This window comes from Castor canadensis, chromosome X, assembly GCF_047511655.1.
Source record: "Castor canadensis chromosome X, mCasCan1.hap1v2, whole genome shotgun sequence".
Taxonomy (NCBI): domain Eukaryota; kingdom Metazoa; phylum Chordata; class Mammalia; order Rodentia; family Castoridae; genus Castor; species Castor canadensis.
In genome coordinates, this window is record NC_133405.1 from 135,566,348 (window position 1) to 135,588,696 (window position 22,349).

Genomic DNA, 22,349 nt, shown 5'->3' on the forward strand with positions numbered 1-22,349 from the left:
AAGAAAGAATGGAAGGAAGGAAAGAAGGAAGGAAGGAAGGAAGGAAGCAAGGAGGGAAGGAAGGAGGGAGGGAAGGAAGGAAAAAAGAAAGAAAGAAACATTAGAATATGATAAAGCAGCAGTACAAATGCATGTGGAAAAAAAAAGTTGTTCTGGATCCTGAGGCAGGGACTGGTGGTTCTTACCCAAACCCATTTCCTCTTCTTCCAGGACACATGAATCAATTTGGTAGCCCCATTTGTGTTTGGGGGTGGCTTTACTCCAAAGTTGTTGATGGAACGTAAAATAATAATTGTGCATTGTTTTCTTACTTGTTGCTTCCCAGCATGGGGGCTCCACAGCACTGACCTGGAGACAAGGGTTACTACTAGAGGAGGTAGGGGAACAAGGTGTAGCATAAATCCTTAAGTGGCAGTTTGGAACCAAGGCACCCACAGATCTGGAATGTTCATCTCAGTCACTTTGTGAGGTTTGTACTTTAAGTTGCTGAATTTTTTGAGTCTTACTTTTAAAGCAGGCTAAGTTTCACTCTATCTCATACACATTAGTAACTCACTTCTCAACTAAATCAACCCTATGATGGTCCAAAATGAAAGCACACAAAAAACAGATATGTGGAAAGATTTTTTTAACATTTTAGATTAGAAAAACATGTTTTATTGTATGTATTTAAGGTGTACAATTTGATGATTTGATGTACACATACACTGAAACAATCACCACAATCAAGCTTATTATGTACCACTTCATATCCTTTCCTTTTCCTTTTTTTCTCTTTGTCCTGAGAACACTTAGGATCAAGCCTCTTCACACATTTCAAGTACCCAGAATGGTGTTTTTACCTACATGTTGCCATGCTGTGTTTGGTCTCCAGAATTTCCTCATCTGGCATAACAGAAATTTTATTATACCCTTGGGCCATCTCCCCACTCTTCTCTCTCCCAGACCCCAACCACTACTCTTTGGTATCCACGTATGAAATGAGCTCAGGACTGTCTGTGTCATTCCATCAAAGCCTAGCTCCTCTTTGTATAGTTCAGTTCTGGCTCCTCATCCTGTGAAGTCAGACACTGTGGAAGGGCCAAGATTTTCCCCTCCTGTCATCCGAGGGGGTCGTCTGCCTCAGTTTCCTGTGCGTATCCTAACCAAGACCCCAGAGCAGTGGGCAGAGATATGATACAGACTGTTAGTCACAGTAAAAAGCATCAGCCCTAAGCATTCTCCCTGGTTGATTCCCAATACCCCAGTTCCCACAGGCCACACCGGGAGGGCCAAGCATTTGTCTGCACCTGCCTGGGTTGCACCACAGGAAAGGACTGCTGAATTGGGACACCTAGCGCTTATCAGGGCTGCTTATCCTCTCCTCCAGGGTACCTACCCATTACCTGGAATGTCACTAACTGCCTTGGGGGCAGAGGGGAAAGGGTCCCTGGGTTTGTAGCTGGAAGGTGAGCTCCAGGGAGGGGAAGAGGAATTTAGGATGTCATAATGCCCCTGGGGAGGGATATGTTCCCTATCTTTATGAGGCCCACTATCTGCAGCTCCCAAGGCTAGTTGCTATTCAATCAACTGGAACAAAGCTTGTCAGCGCCCTTTGCTTTGAACACCCTGTGGCAAGGGAATGCTGGGAAATCCAGGGAGAATTGTCATCCAATACTTTCCCCCCTACTTCAGACCAGCCATGCTGAGCACAGATCACTGTTGCCAGGTTCTGTCCTCCCTGCCTCGTGAAACCTACTTAGACTGGTATAAACACATGTTCCAATGTCCTCCTTTTTTTTTTTTTTTTGGCTTTTTGAAAAAGGGTCTTACTACATAGCCCAAACTAGCCTCCAACTCAAGGTCCTACTCCGTAGCCTCTTGAGTGCTGGGATTACAGGCTTACTTTATTAAACTGTCCTTAAATTATCTGGTCTACATAAGCCACATTCTTCTTGTAGAGATCTGGTCCGGGCTGGGGATTAAGCTCAGTGGTAGAGCACTTGCCTGGTATGCAAGAGGTCCTAGGTTCTTCCCCAGCACTAGAAAAAAAAGGACAAAATCCAACAAGATGACAAGCAATGGTGACAGAAAGGAATTCACAAAAGTCAAAACTTGCTGGCCTAGAAGCATAAGACGCAGCAGTGCTGAGGTGTGAGGAAATAGTTCACTCGCTGCTGGTTCCGTTGTAACCTGGAGGATCTGGGGAGTGCAATTTGGTGATTTCTAGGGGAATTAAAGAGACTCACCATTGTCAATCAGCAACACCTCCTCTAAGAATCCCCACCTCCTCCCTCCATTCTTCTTGGCTGGGACTTCTCCTAGCACCATCCATCCATCCATCCACCTGCCCATCACAGGAGCTCTGATGTCCAATGATGGGAAACCATGAGAGTTCATCTCAAGGGGAGTGTGTTAATAAATTATGTTATATTGATAAATTATATCTCGGAACAATCAAAATTAGCTTGGAGTATACTTAACCAGTCATAATGCTAAGTAATAAATGATATATCCATGTGATTGTATTTATGGGTAGAATTTTAAAACTCGGAACAATATTATATTACTTATGGAACATAGTTTTGTAGTTACAGTCTGAGATCAAGAACAGGAAGGATGGGACTGGAGGAGTGGCTCAAGTGGCAAGAGCGCTTACTTTGCAAGCATGAAGCCCTGAGTTCAAACCCCAGGTCCACCAAAAAAAAAAAAAAGAATAGGAAGAAGGTACAATAATTTCAGAATAAGAACTCCTTTGGGGAATGAAAGAATTGGGTTAAACTCCAGAAAGGGACCCTTCAGCTGTACCTGTAAACCATTACTTTAAAAATGTCTGAAGCAAAGTTTGCAAAAATTTAACATGTATCAAATTTGCATCATTATTATTTTGGTAGTTGTATTGTTTTTACACATTTTGTATACGGGAAATCGTTTTTTGTGTGTGGTACTGAAGTTTGAACTCAGGGCCTACACCTTGGACCATAGCACCAGCCTTTTTTTGTGATGGGTTTCCTCAAGATAGGTTCTCAGGAACTATTTGCCCGGGCTGGCTTTGAACCGAAATCCTCCTGACCTCTGCCTCCTGAGTAACTAGGATTACAGGTGTGAGCCACTAGCATCCAGCATGGGAAATCTTGTATAATTTAAAAGTTAGTTAAACAGGCCTATCCTGGTGGCTCACGCCTGTAATCCTAACTACTCAGGAGACAGAGATCAAGAGGATAGAGGTTTAGAGCCAGCCCTGGGCAAATAGTTTCCAAGACCCTATCTCGAAAAAACCCATCACAATAAAAGGCTGGTGGAGTGGCTTAAGAGATAAAAACGCCTGCCTAGCAAGTGTGAGGCCCTGAGTTCAAGCCCCAGTGCTGCCAGGGAAAAAAAAGTTCAGTTAAGCAGCCTAAATAAGTACTCTAAATTGTGAAGCAAGTTGCAATGTGTCCATAGGATGAACACTTTGTATACCCTTTAAAAATTGCCATATCAAGGGATTTAGGGAAAACACCAAGACATATTTGATAAGAAAGGGCAGATTAGATAGAAAACAATGGTATGCAAGGAAAACTTTCTTTTGAAATCATGTAGCTTCCTCTTTCATCACGTATCTGTAAATATGAAGAAACACATTAAACTGTTAACCTTGGCCATGCCTGAGCATGGCCATGGTTGTTTTTCTCCCGTGTACCAAGTTTACAATGAATATGTACTTGTTTTATCAGAAAAACAATCTGATGAATAATTTGTGTTAGCAACATGTAAAAAAAAAAACCTGGGGAATTAACAACAGCTGTCAATTTCAGATCAAATACTCTGGGATTATTTTGCTGGTGTTTTGCTTGATGTGTTCATGCTCCCATCCTGTGGAGAAGGAGAACAATGCTTTATAAATGTAGAGCAGCTAGTATTGCTGGCACTGGCTGTCACGTGGTTGTGCTGCCATCCTGTGGAGAAATGGAAGCATGCTTGCAGGGGGAGGATATAAGGAAAGGGTATACCTCCTATAGGAGGGTGAATATGCTGGAACTACTGTGTACTCATGTATGAAAATGGAAAAATGAGACCTGTTAGAACTATTCTAAGAATGGGGGGAGGGAGGATAAGGGAGAATGATGGAGGGGGTGAATTCAGCTATGATATTTTGTAAAAACTTTTGTAGATGTCACAATGTACCCCCAGTATGACAATAAATAAAAAAAAGAATAGGTGCTAAAATATAGATATATCTTCACTCTTCTTTCAATATGGTGGATTGAAATCAGGGCCTCGCTTCAGGCTTGCTACCAAGCTGTCTACCACTTGAGTCATCCCCCCAGTCTTTTTTGCTTTTGTAGTTTCTTTTTCAGAAAGATCTCATGCTAACTTGCCCAGGCTGGCTTCGATTACAGACATGCCCCACCACACCCTGCCTGTTCTTTACATATTGATAAATGTATCACTGTTTTCATGTTTTATTTTTATTTTTATTTGATACATGACAATTGAACATATTAATGGGGTATAATGTGATGTTTCAATATATGTGTGCATTTGTAATGATCCAATTAGGGTAAGTAACATATTCATCACCTCAATTGTTTATAATTTTTTATGATCAGAACACTCGTAATCTTGTCCTGTAGCTCATTGATATCCACAATGCATTATTATTTTATTTTATTTTTATTAGTGTATATTAATTGTACGAAGTAATGGGTTTCATTATGACATTTCCATGCATGCACATATATTATTGAGACAAGGTCTCATTATGAAGCCCAGGCTGGCCTCTAACTCACAGTCTTCCACCAAAGTTTCCGGGGGTGCTGGAATTACAAGTGTGTATCACCACACCCAGCCACATCACTCTTAAGATATGTAGGTTTTACTCATTCTTTTCAATGTCACTTCACCATAAACAGCTGGCTTAGAGTCACAGCAAATCAACAAATTAATCCAGGAAGGTGAACCAACTAATCAAGATCTGGTCCTCCCACCTGGGACTGGGCTTTGTCTCTACCGTTTCTTTTGCATTCTTAGTAACAGCGAGTTGCAATGTACAGGGGCCTGCACCTATCGTGTTAAGCTTATTGCTGGATACTTGAGAGTTCATTGCTTTCATTAAACGACTTTGTTTCAATTCTAATTTCTGACTGACTAGTGAAGCTACGTGGAAGTTATTGATGTTTGTAGTAGTTAGGGTCCAGCTACTTAACTGACCTTTCTGCTAGACTGGAAAAACTTTTCCTGGGATTTTCTTGGGGCTTTTGGGTTTAGGATCAACTTAGCAGAGCAAGGATTCACACACCCCTCTGAGATGATTAGACTTCTTTGCGCTCACTCCTGAGTTACAACTTCCAGAGCAATCTTTTTTTTGGGGGGCGTGGGTCTAGAGTTTGAGCTCAGGGCTTTGCACCTGGCAAAGCAGGCACTCTACCTCTTGAGGCATGCCTCCTGTCCATTTTTTGCTGTGATTTTCCTGGACATGGGGGTCTCATGAACAACTTGCTCAGGCTGGCCTCAAACTCCCAATCTGAGCCTCCCAAGTAGCCAGGATTATATCCATGAACCACTGATGCCTGGCCCCAGAGCAAATTTATGTGACAGTGGTAATGACAAGTTTTTGAGTCTGCTTCCTTATTTTCAGGAAACTCCTCTAATGCAGTGAATCCCAGTGACAGTCTCGGTGTATGTATGTGAGTATGCAATGCTTTTCTAGGTGACAAGGGGGTACGGTCATTTGAAAGGCTCCAGAGGTGATTCTGAGATGACCTGCCACTGGGGTTAGGAAACAGTGGCACTAAGGTTGTTTCACTAAGGTACATAAAGAAGTATCATTGAATGAAGTGCCTTGTTTCTGAGTTTACAAAAAGTGTTTCTTAAGTATTGATGGTGTGGAGCTCTATTTATGTAGGTATATATAATAATTATATTGAGCTATAATCTACATAAAACACAATTTCCCTCATTTAGAGTTCAGAGGCCAGTGGTTTTCATCAATTATAGAACATTTTCATCACCTCCCAAAATACCCGTCCCCATAGTAGTCACTCCCCATTCCTCCTCCCAGCCTCTGCCAACCATTACTCTACTTTCTGCTTCTACGAATGTGTTTACTCTGGACATTTCAAAAGGGCACAGTTGTACTATCTGTGACCTTGCCTGTCACAGATGGATGCTGTGACCTTACCCAACATCTGTTTTCAAGGTTGTACGCAGTAGAGGAAAAAAAGCCTTTCCTGATTTCTTCCCACTAAGCTCACCTGTTTCAAGTCAGAGGATTCAGATTGTGCTACTAAGTTTATCCTTGTGTGCATGACAGTTGCCATCCCAGACCTATGATGTCTTAGCAGAGCTCCATTCACAGCCTGGGTGTGATGACCTTGCAAGATCTCTTCAGTGCCCTTTGGTTGGGTGTGTTAACATGTCTTTGGTCTCTCTTGGGTTACTCTCAGGTACCCCAATGCTAGCTGGTCCCTAGTAGCCAGGAAACCTAAGGCTTGAGGAATGAATATCTTTCAGGTAGGATCTTCAGTCTTTGGTTGCTGTGTCTTGTGAGTGCATAGGTGACTCAAGGCAGACTCACAGGCAACCCTTTAGTGGGCACACTTGCTGTCCTCTTCCCACTACCCCCATATCCCCCACTGCCTCCTCCTCCATCTCTCCTCATCTTCTCTACATTGCCTTTGCCACCTGCTCAGGCTACCATCACTCCTTGAAATTGCTGTCCCCCGTGGGTCCCCAGCCTGGCTCCGGTGGCTCTGTGTGCCAGCATGATCCCTGCAGTAAGGACCCATCCAGCCTTGTCACTCCCCAGACTCATGCAGGGCCTAGGCCCATAGGAACCACTGGCCTTGGCCACTGTGATGCTGGCGAGCCTGCAGGGGCTTTCAGCCTTCCTCTCCAGCCTGGTCCTGCTCCACCTCCCAGTCACCCTCTCCATTCCTAGGAACCATATGGCTCTCACCTCTGGACCTTTGCACCGGTTGTTTCTCTCCTGGAAAACTTTCCCTTCACTCAGGCCCTCCCAGTCTTTCCTTGGCCAACCAATCCTCCTTTTTGCAGTGTGCTTTTGATGTCTACACACACCCCATCCACTGAGGCTGCCTGGGTCTCTTTAGTTCCATACAGTGTCCCTGGGCAAAGGGAGCTAAGTTCTGATCTATATGTTCTGTCCTTCCTCAGTGAACCAGGCATAGAGTCACCACCCTTTTTCCCAGCTCTTAAGCCTGGCACCTTGTGGATCTTCAAGGAGTAGTGCTTTCATCCAATTTGTTTAACCCCAGCACTGGTAATGTTTGGAGACAGGTGGTGGCTTGTTCTTGGTGCTGACCTGGGCATGTAGGAGGACTCACAGCATGCTTGGTCTCGCCAACCCGATGCCAGGAGCACCCTTCTGATCAGGGCAAACCTAATAATCTTTTGGAGCCAGAGCTGAGCCTGACTGAGCATTGCTACTTTGAGACTTGAGGGAGGGAATGAAGGAATCCTGTCAAGTATGCCACTTTTCTTTTGCTCCATCTAAATGACTCAGAGAATATGCAGTGAGATCTAAGAAAGGTTTACTCTGTACCCTAATTCATGTCTCTCTCCATGCAAAACAAAACCATGTCCACAATGCAGACCTCTGACAACTTGCTTTCCTCCCATGTCCCACACTGATTCCCTATACCTTCTCACATCAATACAGCTCCAATAGGCCACCTACACTGGCCCTACACAGCACTCAAACCACATTTACCAAAATCTCAAGTGAGGCTCAGAGAGATTTAGCAGTTTGTCCATGTTCCATAACTAATATGTGGCAGTTTCAGAATTTGAACTCAGCTCTGTTGAACATCCATCAATAGCTGAGCCTTGCCTAGCTTCTCACCCTGGGTTACACTAGCTCAGGACAGGCAGGAGGTCTTGTACATTCCTGTAGACAGCTGCTCATGTCTCCTGACACTGAGGCCAGAAGTGTCATTGTCCTGATGCAAGTTTGTGCACAATCCCTTCAGGCTTCTTGATGACGTGTAGATTATTCTGGGAGCTGCTCCAAGAAGATACATTCTTCCTGGGTGAGAAGGATTTCAAGCTATTTGTGTGTTAGCTCCTCTATGTTGTCAGGTAACAACATGTGATCTGGGTTAGGCCAGAGTGAAACCGTTTTCTCTCATAAGAAGCTAATTAGTGTCCTTCAATAGTCAAACATGGGTGTGTCTGAAGTCCTTGCCTAGGATTCAAAAGTTGGGGTTCCTTCAGATTTGGTTCACAGAAGTAAGAAAGTCCATGTGAGATGTAGGAATCCATGAAGTCATTTTTTTTGCAGAGAAAGGAGATTTATTACATGGTCTGGGATGAATTTTTTTATTTCTTTGATGACCTGCACTGGCCAACAAGTCTCCATATATTTGAATATTTACTCTAGTTTCTTTTGCTGTTGTTTTCTAGTTTTATTCCATTGTAGTTTGATAAAATACAATGGGTAGTTTCAATTTTCTTGAATTTGTGAAGACTTGCTGTATGTGTGAAATATCTATTTTGGAGAAAGTTTCATGAGCTGCTGAAAGGAATATGTACTGTGCAGCTATTGGATAATATATTCTATAGATGTCTATTAAGTCCATTTCATTCATGGTGTCATTTAATTCTGAAATTTGTTGATTTTTTGGCCTGGATTATCTATCGATTGGTGAGAGTAAAGTGTTAAAGTCACATACTATTATTGTGTTGGAGTCTACCTGTGCTTTTGTGTCCAGTAGAGTTTGTTTTATGAAACTGGGTGTGCCAAAGTTTGGTGCATATGTGTTTATACTTGTTATCTTTTCTTGATAGATTGCTACCGTTATCAATATGAATTGACATTCATTGTACCTCATGACTAATTTTGGTTTTAAATCTTTTTTGCCAGATATGTGAATTGTGACTCTTGCTTGCTTTTGGGCTCCATTTGCTTTGAAAATCTTTTTCCATCAATTCACTCTAAACCAATGTTTGCTTTGCCAGTGAGTTGCATTTCTTGTAAACAGCAAATGGTTGGGTGTTGTTTTCTTACCCAACATGCCAGTCTTTGTCTTTTGAGAGGAGAATTTAGACCATTAACATTCTGTATTATTATTGAAAGATATATGGTGTTTTCTGTCATTTTGTTGTTTTTTTCCTAATCCTCACTTGCTTATCTACTTTGTCTAGTGGGACTTATTCCTTTTTTATTTTTAGGAATCATTAATAGTATAAGTGAGTTACATTGTGACAATTTCATAGATGTGTACTTTGAATACTCCATTATATTCCCCTAGTCCCTCCCTCCTCCTGGTCTTTCTAAACAGTATTTGGTGGGTTTCGGTATGCTATATTCATAAATATACATGTGATCTACTTTGAAACTCTTTACCCATGGAACAGCTCTTGTTCCCTCCCCCTCCCACTGATTCTCCCCAACCCCCCAATTATATTTATATTTATTATTTCCATATTTTCCTGGCTACATTTATCTTTGTCTTCTATATGTAGGATGTATCTTCTGCAGTGCTGGTTTAATGGTCATGATTTTCTTTAGTTTTCTTTATTGTAGAAGGTTTTATTTTTCAATTCTGAAGGAGAGCTTTATTGGATACAGTAATCTAAGTTGACAGCTATTTTCATTCAGGACTTAGAATATATAATTCCATGTCCTCTGCTTTTAGAGTTTGCATTGAGAAATCTGCTGTTATTCTGATTAGTTTGCCTTTATATGTGACTTTTCACTTCTCTCTTGCAGATTCCAATATTCCTTTGTTCTGTATATTTAGTGTTTTAACTATAACATGTCTTGGGGACCTTCCTTTTTTATCTTGTCTGTTTGTGTCCTAACAGCCTCCCATAACTGGATAACCATCTCTTTCTTAAGATTGGGAAAATTTTTGCTGCTATTTTTTAATTGAATATGTTACCTATGCCTTTAATTTGCATCTCTTCTTCTTCTATACCCATGATTAAGAGGTTTGATCTTTATTATTTTTTTTTTGGTGGTACTGGGGATTGAACTCAAGATCTTGTCCTTTCTAAGGCATGTGCCATACCATTTCAGCCTCTCCACCAGCCCAAGATTTGCTCTTTTAAAGGAGTCCCACAGATCTTGCATGTTTCATTCATACTTTCAGTATTTTCTTTGTCTTTATCTGAGTACTCTAATTCCTCTACTTTATCTTCTAGCCCTGATTTTCTATTTTCTCCTTGTTCCATTCTATTAGTGAAGATTTCAACTGAGTCTTTATTTGGATTATTGAGGTTTTCATTTCTAGAATTTCCATTTGAGTATTGTCATCACTTCTATATCTTTATTGAATTCCTTTTTGATAGCTTGTATTGTCTTCCTTATTTCATTCATCTGTTTATTTGAATTATCTTTGAGTTGATTCAGCTATTTATTTGTATTCTCTTTGCTTTCATTCAGATATATATATATATATATATATATATATATATATATATATATATATAGTCTGTTTTTTTGGATATAACCTCTTTAATTTCATTGATCATTCTTATCATAGTTCTTTTGAGTTCATTGAGATTTCCACTGCACAATCATTTAAGTCCTTTTTTGTGGAACTGTTGACTTTTAGTGGCAATATATGGCTTTGTTTTTTTCATATTACTTCTGCTTCTCCATTTGGATTTACATATCTGAGGCCAAGTTTTGTTTGGAGGTTTTAATCTTCTGTGTCCTTTCAGTTCAAATATTGACAATGCGTGGGCAATACTGGGTAGTGGCTAAGTTGTGGTGCATTTTCTCTCTACTGGAATGGGGGTGTGGCTCAGTAGTGAAAGATACCATGCTGAAGACATCGAGTCTATCCACTTACTTCCCTTAGGGAGAAGATTTGCTGTAGAATCCATCACAGGTGATAGAAACAGCCACTCTGAGAATACAGTAATTTGTAATTAAGAACAACAGTAGAGACCACTGCTCCAGTATCTTTAGAGTAATAAAGATAATACTTTGTGATCTAGGAAGATATTAGTTAATAAGGATAGTAATGGAAGTAGATTTTGTTTAAAAACTACATGACTGATCTCAAGCTTCCTTAAGAATATTTCCGATGCAAGTCTTGTTTTGCTCATCTTCCAGATATTGAGCTTCTTTCTTTCTTCTTTCTTTTTCCACCACAGTTTTGGTTTAATTTTAATCTGTTTTTGCTCTCCATTTAATTTCAACCAAAATTTTTCCTTGAAGAGGCAAATTTATGCTCAGTTATCATTCTCATTTATCACACAATGTGTGATAAGCAAAGTCAGCTCATTCTGTGTTTGAAAGCTCACAACTTTGGAAAGGTGAAAAGATCAATGATTGGGAAATAGCAATACATAATGCCTTTTTACAGCATTCCTGACACAAAGTATTAATAGCAAAGTATTCACTAAAGAGTCACTTTTAAATAAAATTACTAATAAATTGGCCATGGGTTCAAAATAAGTGACTTTAGATAGAAATGCAGGACTAGTGAGGAATGTTTACCAGGACTTGGTTTTGGACCAACCAACAGCATCAGCATTCACTGGGAGCTGGCTGGAAATGTGAATTCCTTGGCTTGGGTGTAGCACAATGATAGAGTACTTCCTATTATGTGAAGCACTATGTTTGGTCTTCAACAATGAAAAAAGAAGGAAATGTAAATTTCCAATGCAGACCTCAACAAGAAAGTGAAGAAGAAATGAGGAACTGGAGTCCAGGATCTGTGTTTTAGCAAGTTCTCCAGGGATATGGATGCATAGTCAATTTGGAGAATCCATGTTTTTCAATCAGATTAGACCTGGGAGGAAGGAAATAGATTTCTGGGATCAGAGGTAGCCTTCCACCAGACTATGTGGAATGAGGCGTGTTGGAAGCCATTCCTGCTATGTGAGGAAAACTGTAAGTATTTCAAACAGACAGGATTTAATACAGGGAATTAGATGCTGCAAGAATAGGCTGGCTTGAGGAGTGAAGGTCCAAGAAAATTGCTGCTGGTTTTCAGAAAATCCGGAGATTGCTGAAATGCCAGGAAACTTTAGCCTATGTTCATGGCTGCCTGTATCACTGAAACTGGGGATTTGAGGGTGAATACTAGAGGGCTCTGGAGACTAAACAACAGAAAGGGATAAACACAGGTTAACAAGAGCTAACACTGAAGGCCAATGTATTGATTTACTTGTGAGTTTCCACCTCATCTTCAAGAACACAATTCCAGCTCCCAAGAGTGGCCACCAGAAACTGTGTCATTCTTTCATGAGGTGTTATCTGTGTAATGTCCTCTGTGTGCCACTTTTCTACCACATGACCCTGCTTTTCGGCCACAGCTGAATTTCCATGGAGTACTCTCTGACCCACGATAGACCAAATTCATGCCTGAGAGACTGGAAATTGGGGAGATAAGGCATAAAGACATTTGACCATGTGGGATGTCTATGATCTTCTTCTGTTGCCCAGGACATGGGTAAGTAGTGAAATAGAAGAAAAGACTCATTGTAAAGTCTTATTCAAGTTTTCATACCTTATGAATTATCCCAGGACTGTCCTAGTAAATTCTGTTTTGTTTATTAGTTTACTTTTTGGCTTAGGTCAGGTTTTCTCAATTAAGTACAGCCAGATAAGTCTGTCCTCTCAGCAGAAATTGTTTAGCACTGTCCCTGGTCCCCATCCACTAGATGCCAGTGGCACTGAAGCCCTACAGGGAGAAAATCATTCTAGTTGAGAACCACTGGTTTGGACTAACTCAAGTTGGTTTCTCTTACCTGAAATAAAGGTCACAATATTTCTGGAAGACATGATTCTTCTACTCAGGAGAGTCTCAAAATTGGATGAGCAATAACTTCTCAATGTGAAAGCCAAGCCATAATTACATGGCTTCAGGGCTGAGGGTGACATTCATGTCAACTTCTGTCAGGGGTCCAAGAGATCTTGGTTCTCCAGGAGGAACACAGGCTACTACCCTTAAATGGGCAATGAGTCCAGATATGGGCACACTCACAGTGGCAGTCAGGCCTGCAATCCATTATCAGTAGGGTGTGGAGTCAGCCTTGTGGCCATAGACAGCCATTTTGTGTATTTGTGGTCCCTTCCTACAGCACTAACTGGGTTTGTTGCCATCTATTTCTCGTGTGGCTTCTTCTCTGGCTCCTTGTCTGGTTTGTGGGGTGAAGAGCATGGCCTCAAACAACTATGCTGTCTCAACTGAAGTCACCCTTTGTGACCACACCCACACCTCCCACACAATCTTTGTTCTACCAGGCCTAGGTCTCCTGGCTCTTCCCCCTCAGTTCAGCCACTCAAATCCCAGAATGCCTGCTTCTCCTTCTGCCTAAAATATTAATTGATCTAAGTAGCAAGTAAACTAGGAAAAATCTAATTAGCGAGACTGTTCTTTGAAATGTTGTGTTGGTTATTGAAGATTGCTATTGTCCCATGAGTTTATAAATTATATCCACCATCATATTTTACTTTGCAGATAGTTGAAATTGTTTATCAGTTCTCAGAATCTAGGATTTGCTTATTTTTCTCTCTAAAAATCAAGTTAATACATTTCTGCCTTCAGCTGCTGGCATTTTCTTATTGGCAAAAAGAAGTATTATGATACATGCTCTGTGTAGAAACCAGCCATACTGCTAGACTAGACTCCTGTGAATAAGCAAAGTACCTAAGACTTGGCCAAGATAAAGATGCTTGGACAACATTGCTCATAATAGAGAAAGAACATAAAAACAACCATAAATCTAGGAATGAAAGAATGCATATAGAAATTATGTTAATAGTCCAAGTTGCAGTGGCCGTGGTGATAGCAGTGACAACAGATGTATGTTGAATGTATAATATGTGCCTAGAAATTTTGCAGGACATTGCTTGTATTATTTAGTCTCACCACATTCATATGAAGAGAAAACAACTAATGCTTCAGTTTTAGAGATGCAGAAACTGAGGGGCATAGTTAAAGGTCTATCCAAGACCACACTGTCAATGTTTGTTGAAGGCCACAAGCTGTGCCCTGCGTTGGGATAAGTGGCCCTGGCCACTTCATGTATATACAGCAGGTAACACATCAAGGGTGGCAGCATATGAGTGACTGATGGGGATTCTGTATGTCACAGTCTTTTTGGTTGTCACACCGGGTACAGGTGCTGATGCATCCAGTGGGTAGGATCAAAGATGCTGCTCAGCATCCTACGAGGCACATGAACAGCTCCCACCATAAAGATTTATCTCGCACTAAATGTCAGTAGTACCAAGCATGAGTCCAGCATGGGGGTGCACACCTGTAATAACAGAAGTGGGGGGTGGAAGCAGGAGGATCTAGAGTTCTGGGCCACCCTGTTCTACATTGAGGGACACTGTCTCAAAAAGAACCCCTTAAAAATGTGGTACCAACCAGAATACACAGGGAACTTAAAAAACTAAATTCTCCCAAAACTAATGAACCAATAAAGAAATGGGCATGTGAACTAAACAGAACTTTCTCAAAAGAAGAAATTCAAATGGCCAGAAAACACATGAAAAAATGCTCACCATCTCTAGCAATAAAGGAAATGCAAATTAAAACCACACTAAGATTCCACCTCACCCCTGTTAGAATAGCCATCATCAGCAACACCACCAACAACAGGTGTTGGCGAGGATGCGGGGAAAAAGGAACCCTCTTACACTGTTGGTGGGAATGTAGACTAGTACAACCACTCTGGAAAAAAATTTGGAGGCTACTTAAAAAGATGGACATCGATCTACCATTTGATCCAGCAATACCACTCTTGGGGATATACCCAAAAGACTGTTACTCCAGAGGCACCTGCACATCCATGTTTATTGCGGCACTATTCACAATAGCCAAGTTATGGAAACAGCCAAGATGCCCCAGCACAGACGAATGGATTAAGAAAATGTGGTATCTATACACAATGGAATTTTATGTAGCCATGAAGAAGAACGAAATGTTATCATTCGCTGGTAAATGGATGGAATTGGAGAACATCATTCTGAGTGAGGTTAGCCTGGCTCAAAAGACCAAAAATCGTATGTTCTCCCTCATATGTGGACATTAGATCAAGGGCAAACACAACAAGGGGATTGGACTATGAGCACATGATAAAAGCGAGAGCACACAAGGGAGGGGTGAGGATAGGTAAGACACCTAAAAAACTAGCTAGCATTTGTTGCCCTTAATGCAGAGAAACTAAAGCAGACACCTTAAAGCAACTGAGGCCAATAGGAAAAGGGGACCAGGAACTAGAGAAAAGGTTAGATCAAAAAGAATTAACCTAGAAGGTAACACCCACGCACAGGAAATCAATGTGAGTCAATGCCCTGTATAGCTATCCTTATCTCAACCAGCAAAACCCCTTGTTCCTTCCTATTATTGCTTATACTCTCTCTACAACAAAATTAGAGATAAGGGCAAAATAGTTTCTGCTGGGTATTGAGGGGGGGAGCGGGAGGGGGTGGAGTGGGTGGTAAGGGAGGGGGTGGGGGCAGGGGGGAGAAATGAACCAAGCCTTGTATGCACATATGAATAATAAAAAAATAAATAAATAAATAAATAAATTAAAAAAAAAAAAAAAAAAAGCTCCCAGGTAATTCTAATAGGCAGTAAGGTACAAAAGAATATATGTAAAAGACCAACAGAAATGTAATGCCAGTCACAAAAGTGACCCAACATTTATTAAATTTGTAATAACCACAACTTTAATAACACAATGAGCATACCCAGCACATCCAAAATATTATTTAAACATGTAATAACATAATTATAAGTGAGATTTTAAAAAAACATTTTATTTCATACCAAGTCTTCCAAATCTGTGTGTTTTATATGTATCAATTCAGATAGTATAGACTGGCTATAATTCATGTGGCTAATGGATACTGTTGAGAATGGAGAGATAGAAGCAATATAAATATGTTTGCTAACAATTAGGATATGTCACTAGTAACTGCAAGAATTTCTAAATATTATGGAATGTATATATTGTTTTTACTGATGCCTTTATAATTACATGTTTAAATATAAAACAAAGTTGTTACACTATTTACCAACTCTCTATAAAGTCTTGAGGGGTTTCATCATATTAGTTTACACAAGATTTTTTATTTTTATTTATTAAAAATTTTCTTTGACAGCAATGGTGTTTGAACTCAGGGCCTAACATTAGCTAGGCAGGCACTCTACCACTTGAGCCATTCTGACAGCCCTTTTGTGTTGGGTATTTTTGAGATAGGGTCTCTCAAACTATTTGCCCCCACTGGCCTCAAACAGAGATCCTCCTGATCTCTGCCTCCTGAGTAGCTAGGATTATGTGTGAGCCACCAGTGCCTGGCAAGATAATCTTATTTTCTTCCCAACAGTTAAATATCTTATTTCTGTTTTAGGTCTTATCAATACAATAACGGAAGAATGGCTCAAGCATAAGAGTGCCTGACTAGCAAGCGTGAGGCCCTGAGTTCATATCCCAGTGCCGCCAAAAAACCAAACCAAAACAAAACAAAAAAGAAAACAAACCTTCTAGGTCTTTTCGAATTGGTAAGAACTTCTAAAACAACATAGAATAATAGCATAACTAGCTGGGTGCCCTGGCATGTACCTTAATCCCAACTACTGGGGAAGCTGAGGCAGGAAGATTGCTTGAGCCCAGGAGTTTAAAAGGCCAGCCTGGGTAAAAATAGTGAGACCTTGACTCAAATAAAAACAATCAAACAAAAATAACCACAATACTAAAAAAAAAAAAAAATAAAAACCAGAGCAAAAAAAGCCTGGCGACATGTCTCAAGTGGCAGAAACACTATGGATGAATGGTGGTGATCATTGCCCAAAAATATAAATATACTTAATGTCCTTAACAGTACACTTAAAAATGGTTGAATGTAAGTTTTGGTATGCATATCTTACCACAATAAAAAGTAAACACAACGAAGAAGGACATAGTCTCTACTAACCTGCAGTACAGTCTTCAAGGGGTCAAGAAGACAGTTCACTGGCCACCACCACTAATGTGGATACAGGTCCTCTCAGGTATCCTTTATGACCCTTTACCACTAGCTTTGTGGTTCAGGCAGTTATAGGCCTAACTGGCAGTTCCAGGACCTTCCCCACCCTCTATTCTGTCAGAAGATTCCATTACCCACTGTCCTTGCCTTCCAGATCCTCAAGTGCTAGCTCATGAATGCATGGCAACACCATTTTGGGGTTGGCCATGGCACTATCTTTGGTTTCCTTTAGTCATCTATCTGTTTTGTCGGCATATGGGGGATGGGGTGTCTTTCCTATGGACCACCAGAGTACATGTTCAAGATCCCTTTGATTGATTCATACTTGTTGGCTATCACTTTGTTTCAGCCTGGAAGAAATGTCTAATTCATATCACTGGAGGTGATGACATATTAGAAAGGGCAATAGCTATGTATAAACACAGATTTTAGCAGAAGAGGCATGAGATTTAGTTTTGACACTTTGACATTCAAGCCCTTAGGAGGGGCACTGTTTAATTCATAGGAAATGACCTCCTTCTAGGTGGTGCATGAATTATAGACTTGTGGGAACATGGTTCATATGGGTAAGACAACTGGAACATAGGAAATGATTCCTAATTTGTGAGAAATTGACCTGCTAAGATTGGGATAGCTTTAAATGGAGATTCTGGAAGAAACAAAACTGTCAAAAGGCAAAGGCTATCAGCAAGGCATACTTAAGACCATATGTTATATAAAAGCCCAAATTCCACTGGAATTCTATGCTTGCAGCATTTCCATGGTAAGGAATTTATCCCAAGCAAATGAGCAGAGATGTGTACAAAGATATAAGTGCAAAGTACACCCAGTGAGATTGTAACTGATACAGAAAGTGAAAAAACTCCTAAAAACATGTAGAAAGTATATTTAGTAAACCATTTTATATCCTTATAATGGGATATTACACTATAAGTCAACATTATGTTGAAGTGTAATTAAGGAAATTTCCCAATGTAAAAAGCAAATTTCAAAAATCAGTCACTGGCATAATCGTATTACTTCATTTTTTGAAAGGGAAGAGATGGAGGGAGAAAAAGAACGAAAGTGGGGAAGAAAGGAAGAAGAGAAAGGAGGAGCAAGAGAGGGAGAGAGGAAGGAGGATGGGAGGCAGAAAAGTAGGAGAAACAGGAGGACAGGATAAAGAGAGGAAGAAGGAAAGGAGGGAGGCAGGGAGGAAGAAAAGGAAAGGAGAAAGGGAGGAAGGAAGGCAGGAGTGTGGGAGGGAGAGAGAAAAGGAGGAAGGAGGAAAGAAGGAGTGAGGGATGCAAGGAAGGAAAGAAGAAAGGAAGGGAGGACCCTGGATTATCTGTGTGGGCCCAATACATCACAAAGGGTTTTGTAAGGGAGAGGCAGAAGGGGGACTATCCGTGGAGGAGATGGGATTGTGGAATCAGGGGCAGAGAGATTAAAATGCTAAACTGCCAGCCCTGTAGATGGAGGAGGGGCCAGGAGACAGGGAACTTGAATAGCCTCTACAAGCCAGCATAGCAAGGAAGTGAAAATTTCAGAGCCTTTGCTATTATTTTTACAACCTTGACTTTAGCAGCACTTAAAGCAGTGGAAGGTGTTCCTACTTTCACCTGTCAGAAAGCCCCTTCTTCCCGTTCGTATTTTAAACACTGCTGCTTTCCAAGGTGTGGCCAGACTGCAGAGCTGATGGTTTGCAGCGGAAGTGGCGAGGCAGCCGGCCTGGTTAACTGCATAGATAGGGGGCGGCTCGGAACCGCGCTGCCAGCCCCCAAATGAACGAAGTTCCAGAAATCTCCGGAGGGACCTACGGAAGCGAAAGGGCCTAGCGAGTAGAAAACCAGACTGTCTTTCCCGTTTCTCCCCCATGCCCTCCTCCCCACTCCCCGGCAGGTTCGCTCGGGGCGCCCCCTGCAGGCGGCCGTGCTCAGCGCACCTTGGGCACCAGTCGCAGGTGGTGGCGCACATCTGCTTTAGCACCATGGTGGCGCGGAAAGCGCTGGGCTCGGCCCTCTGCGCCTCCTGTGTGAGGTGGGGCAAGGAGAAGCCGCTGCGCGGGAACAGCACGCAGCCGCCGTTGGCATTGACGCTCCGTGGAAGACGCGCTGGAAGTGCACGCCAAGCCCCGCGCGCGCAGCTCGTCGATGAGCGCCTGGCGCTCGCGCTCGTCGGCGGGCACCGCGCACAGCTGTGTGGGGGATGGTCGCAGCCTCAGCAGTCCCCTCGCGTGGGACCCCGACGGGTTGCCGAGGATTTGGCGGAACAGGCCATGGTGGCTGGCGGAGCGACGGTACTCTCCACACCAAAGGTGTTGGCATCCATAACCTCGACGCAGGAGTCCTGCTTGGCCACAAACTGCAGCCAGTCTGCGACAGGGGGACGGCCTGGTAGACAGCTCTGCTCACCCTGGTACTTAGAGACACGCTGCATGCACTCCTTGGAGAAGCCCTCGCGGTAGGTGGCACGCAGGCTCCCGACAGCCTGTGAGGGACCGCAGTGTCTGGGCTCCGGCTCATTAGTCCCTCCAGTCCCGAGGGCCTGTGGATGATGTGTGTCTGGGCTGTCCCTTCCACCTGCCCTCCATCCCCCCCTTCCTGGGGCGCCACCTTGTCCCCTTTATAGGCCCAGGAGCCACTCTACAGCTGCCTGCGCAGTACCTGGGCACACTGCATTCCCCTTTGCTCTTCTTATTAGCTTGTAATTCGGTTTCTTACTACTGAGTTGATTTCTTTGTACATTTTGAATATTAACAACTTACACCATGTGTATGGTTTAGGGATATTTTCTCGCATCCCATAAGTTGTCTCTTCACTCTGTTGTTGGTTGTTTCCTTTGATGTTCACAAGTTAGTTTTTGATACTATTCCATTTGTCTATTGTTGCAATTGCTGCTTGTGTTTTCAGGTTCCTATCTCAAAACCCCTTGTCCAGGCCCATGCCATGGAGCTGTGCCCTGTTTTCTCTATTAGCTTCACACTAACCAGTCTAATGTGCATGTCTGTAATTCACTTTGAGGTGTCTTTATGTGGTACCAGATGAAGGACTCCTATTATTCTTTTGCATGTGCATATCCACTTGTCAGAACACAAGTTATTGAGGGCACTGGTCCTTTCTCCACCGTGTGTTCTTGGGCCCTTTGTGAAAAAGCATTTGCTTAAGCCAGGAATGGTGGGTAAAGCCTTTCTACCCTAGCTACTCCAGGAGTGGAGATCAGGAGGATCATGGTTCAAGGCCATCCTGGACAAAAAGTTCATGAGACCCCCCCCATCTCCACAAATGGCTGAGTATTATGGTGCACACCTGTACATCCCAGCTGTGAGGTGCAAGTTAACCTGGGCTAAAGATAGACTCTATTTCAAAAATAACCAATGAAAGCAAGGGCTGGCAGAATGGCTCAAGTGGTAAAGTCCCTGCCTAGTAAGCAAGAGGCTCTTGCTTACATTAGTCAATGTGTCAGTTTTTGTCCATTTTGATTACTACACCATTTAGAGTGGTAGTAATACATATGTATGTACATATATTGTAGTCCTAGGGATTGAACCCAGGGTCTCACAAATGTTAGGCAAACTGTCTACCACTGAACTGCATCCCCAACTCTTCATTTTATTATTGTATTTTGAGACAGTCTCAATTACTTTGGCCAGGCGAGTAGCTGTGATTATAGGTGTGTGCCACCAGTTGTGAGTGTGAGTTTTAGGATTACTTTTTGTATTTCAACAGAAAATGTCATGGGTATTTTGATAAGGGTTGCATTGAATCTGTAGATCATACTGGTGTAGTAGACAGTTTAAACAGTATTATGTTAATCTGTGGACATGGGCTATCCTCCCAGTTGTTTGTGTCTTCTACAATTTCTTTCAGCAATGTTTTATAGTTTTCAGCATTCAGGGTTGTCAACCCCTTGGTTGAATTCGTTCCAGGGCACATAATGTTTTTGATAAAATTTTCTTTGAGATAGAATCTTCCTATGTAGCCCAGGCTGGCCTCAAACTCAGGATGCTACTGCCTCAGCCACCTGAGTGATGGGTTGACAGGTGTGGGCCACCAAGCACAGGCATATCTATTTGAATGGGGTTGCTTTCATTTCATTTTTAGATATTTTGTTGTCACTGTGCAGAAGGGCTACTGCCTTGTATATGTTGATTATGTACCTTGAAACTTTTATGAATCTTTTTGATTAGTTCTGAGAGTGTTTTGGTGTAGTCCTTAGGATTTTCTATATATAGGACCAGGTCATCTGCAAACAGGGAGAATGTAAAGTCTTCCTTTCCCAAATTTATGCCATTTGTTTCTTTCCTTTGCCTAATTTCTCTTGCATGATCTTCCAGAACTATGTTGAATAGAAGTGGCAAGAGTGCCCAGCCATGTGTTTTTCCTGATCTTAGGGGAAAAACGTCCAAATTTTTATCGCTGCCTATGATGTGAACTGTGGGTTTGTCTTATGTGTATTTTATTGTGCAGAGAAATATTCCTTCTATATCTAATTTGATGAGATTTTTTGGTGGTACTGGCATTTGAACTCAGGGATTCATGCTATGCAAGAGTTCTACCACTTGAGCCACTCTACCAGCCCTTGATGAGAGTTTTAAAACATAAAATTATTTTTTTTTTGCTGCCTGTGTTGAGATGATCCTATGGTTTTTGTCATTTGTTATGGTTTGGATACGAACTGTCCCACACAGGCTCCTGTTTTGGATGCTGGCTGGTCCTTCTGCTCCCCCCAGTGGAAATCATGGATAGGTGAGGAGAAGCTCCTCCAGTTATTTTAGGCCCTTGGTGAGTGTTTGAAAGTGGCTGAAGTGGATGACAGCAGGCAGTGGCAGACAGCTCAGGCTGTGGCACAGGGTCCTGGGACTCAGGGTTCAGACCCATGGCTTGAGGTGTTACATCTCTTTTAGACCTCATCCAGAGTCTGTGGTGGGAGGAGTTTCACTTATTCACCCATGCCACTTTTGCTCTCTCTGCCGGTGCCTGCTGCTCTCTCTGGCTGCTCCTGTTGGATGCCCTGTTGCTGCTTTTTCTACCCCAGCACTGCTGCTGCAGCCTCTGCTGGGCAGGACTTGTTGGCCACTGTCTCAGCAAGATGCTGCTTCTGCTGTCAGCTCCCTCTACCATGGCAACTGCTTGCTGCTGCTCAGCTGCAGGGCCAAAGCTCCCACCCGCCCTCCTACTGTTTCTGCCACCTGCTCTGCCACATTCCCTTCCTCTTTTCGTCGTGTTTCCAGCTCAGCTGCTCTACTAATGAAGAGAATCAGAAGTAGGGAAGGAAGACCACTCCTTAGAAGTCTTTATTGGGCCTGCTGCTACAACACCAGGGGGCAGCATAGGACTGTGTCTCCTGGCTGGTCACAAAGTGAGCTGAGCAGCCTGCTTCTTTAGGAAGAAGGGAGCATATGTACCCATAATGGCACTCAGTTCATGCAGATGAGTGATTAAGT